The following is a 3,536-nucleotide window of genomic DNA, read 5'->3' as shown; positions in this document are numbered from 1 at the left end:
TGTTTGTTGCTGAGATGTACGTGACGGTTAACTAACGCTTCGCTGGTCTTGTCTGTAGCCGTAGCAGCAAAGTGTTGTGGCTGGAGTTGCGATGGAATAGTGCGTAAGTAGAATTGAAAAGAAGGTGAAATGTAGTGGCAAGTGACGATGATCACAACGTGAAGTCTCTGTGTCTTTTGAACACTCACATAGTTCATATGCAATCCGGACTGCTTGGGAAGAACATGTCGTTCCAGGCAAGCATCCTTTTCAATCTTTTCTTGAAATATTGTAAAAACTTTATTAGCCATAGATGGACGCCATGGTCCACTTTAACCTAATTCAACGGGAAACATGGATCCTGTGATCGCCTTTAAACAGGAGAACTTTGTCTTTGTCACGCCTCCGCCTTCGTACACTTGGATGTGCCAGCTTTTGAGCAACTACGGTGGAGACGATAAAAGGCCGCCCTCATCTCACTCCTTTGAAGTCAATTAATGCAGGCTCTACCCTCTTTTGGGACGTGGGTGACCAATTCAACCAAAATCACATTGCTCATGTTATTAGGTGAAAAAGTGATTGAGTGAACGGTTTAGACTTTAGACTAACCTCTCAGTACTTTACTTAAGAATCGCCTAGAATAATGACTCATGTAGCAGCATGGGTCAATGCTCCTAGTCTAAAAATAATGCCATCTGAACTACTGAGAATGAAGGGAAGTCTGCGTTTTACTTTATTGCGCAGACACACCAGTTTACCGCAGTATGGGAGGGTGGCCATGGTGACAACTTTAAGATCACACACATGTGCGACCACGACAGCAAGTGCGCCCCTCGACATCTGCACGAAGAAAACACATGTGTATGGGCGCTGATGCGAGAATGTGTGATAAACACTTTCGCACACATGGAGAAGGAGGGACGTAACGCCTTGAACAGCGGAAGCACAAAGTGATCGCCTACCACCCACCTTCTACCTGGGTGGCGCAGTCGCCATGGCAAACTGGAGTGTATATATCCATGTGGAGGGCGAACTTCTAACTCGGTCTTCCCCTGACATTGACTATCAGTTTTATACATATATATATCTTTCATAAACATATATGTATATGGTGGCACATATATGTGACATGGGTTTTTTTGTCTGTTTATGATAACCGGCTGTACTAAATTGTGCAACGAAAGAATCATTCGTCCTGAAAGTTAACTGAATAGACATAGACTGTTCGTTGTCAAATGAGAGCTTACACTTTTTTAGTCTCTGACCTTCTGAATTGGCGAAAACAGTTTATACCAATTACCTTTACACTTTGCGAATGAAACGCCTGGGCTGTAGGGTTGATCTTCCCCTTGTACCTTGAGCATTAACTTCCACAGATCCTGAGGCGTTGTACCGCACGAGTTTCTACACCTATCTACTTCACCCATCATTGGTAGCGAATCGACATATTTGAGAAGGGTGATTTTCCTGTTATATTAAATTTTAGAGTTTATAGATAAGGACTACTTGGGATTGATTATGTGATCATAGTAATTTTACATTCGATACTACCACTTACATACCCACCCTCTCTGGAGTGCAACCCCTACGTCCGGGAGGCGAAAGACGGTGCTTAACAGACGCCGCATGAGTTGAAAAGGGAGGAATGAGGTTGGTTTCTCAGACGCTGGCTAGAGGCTGCAGCCTTTTACCCCCGACTAAAGCGTGCGTTGGCGTCTGTAGTGTGTTTGTTGCTGAGATGTACGTGACGGTTAACTAACGCTTCGCTGGTCTTGTCTGTAGCCGTAGCAGCAAAGTGTTGTGGCTGGAGTTGCGATGGAATAGTGCGTAAGTAGAATTGAAAAGAAGGTGAAATGTAGTGGCAAGTGACGATGATCACAACGTGAAGTCTCTGTGTCTTTTGAACACTCACATAGTTCATATGCAATCCGGACTGCTTGGGAAGAACATGTCGTTCCAGGCAAGCATCCTTTTCAATCTTTTCTTGAAATATTGTAAAAACTTTATTAGCCATAGATGGACGCCATGGTCCACTTTAACCTAATTCAACGGGAAACATGGATCCTGTGATCGCCTTTAAACAGGAGAACTTTGTCTTTGTCACGCCTCCGCCTTCGTACACTTGGATGTGCCAGCTTTTGAGCAACTACGGTGGAGACGATAAAAGGCCGCCCTCATCTCACTCCTTTGAAGTCAATTAATGCAGGCTCTACCCTCTTTTGGGACGTGGGTGACCAATTCAACCAAAATCACATTGCTCATGTTATTAGGTGAAAAAGTGATTGAGTGAACGGTTTAGACTTTAGACTAACCTCTCAGTACTTTACTTAAGAATCGCCTAGAATAATGACTCATGTAGCAGCATGGGTCAATGCTCCTAGTCTAAAAATAATGCCATCTGAACTACTGAGAATGAAGGGAAGTCTGCGTTTTACTTTATTGCGCAGACACACCAGTTTACCGCAGTATGGGAGGGTGGCCATGGTGACAACTTTAAGATCACACACATGTGCGACCACGACAGCAAGTGCGCCCCTCGACATCTGCACGAAGAAAACACATGTGTATGGGCGCTGATGCGAGAATGTGTGATAAACACTTTCGCACACATGGAGAAGGAGGGACGTAACGCCTTGAACAGCGGAAGCACAAAGTGATCGCCTACCACCCACCTTCTACCTGGGTGGCGCAGTCGCCATGGCAAACTGGAGTGTATATATCCATGTGGAGGGCGAACTTCTAACTCGGTCTTCCCCTGACATTGACTATCAGTTTTATACATATATATATCTTTCATAAACATATATGTATATGGTGGCACATATATGTGACATGGGTTTTTTTGTCTGTTTATGATAACCGGCTGTACTAAATTGTGCAACGAAAGAATCATTCGTCCTGAAAGTTAACTGAATAGACATAGACTGTTCGTTGTCAAATGAGAGCTTACACTTTTTTAGTCTCTGACCTTCTGAATTGGCGAAAACAGTTTATACCAATTACCTTTACACTTTGCGAATGAAACGCCTGGGCTGTAGGGTTGATCTTCCCCTTGTACCTTGAGCATTAACTTCCACAGATCCTGAGGCGTTGTACCGCACGAGTTTCTACACCTATCTACTTCACCCATCATTGGTAGCGAATCGACATATTTGAGAAGGGTGATTTTCCTGTTATATTAAATTTTAGAGTTTATAGATAAGGACTACTTGGGATTGATTATGTGATCATAGTAATTTTACATTCGATACTACCACTTACATACCCACCCTCTCTGGAGTGCAACCCCTACGTCCGGGAGGCGAAAGACGGTGCTTAACAGACGCCGCATGAGTTGAAAAGGGAGGAATGAGGTTGGTTTCTCAGACGCTGGCTAGAGGCTGCAGCCTTTTACCCCCGACTAAAGCGTGCGTTGGCGTCTGTAGTGTAAATATATGCGGGTGAGCATCAAAGTGGTGGTGGTGGTGGTGGTGGTGGTGGTGGTGGTGGTGGTGGTGGTGGTGGTGGTGGTGGTGGTGGTGGTGGTGGTGGTGGTGGTGGTGGTGGTGTGTGTGTGT

Source organism: Echinococcus granulosus, assembly GCF_000524195.1.
Source record: "Echinococcus granulosus chromosome Unknown EG_S00050, whole genome shotgun sequence".
Lineage (NCBI taxonomy): Eukaryota > Metazoa > Platyhelminthes > Cestoda > Cyclophyllidea > Taeniidae > Echinococcus > Echinococcus granulosus.
Note: the sequence above shows the minus strand (reverse complement) of the source record.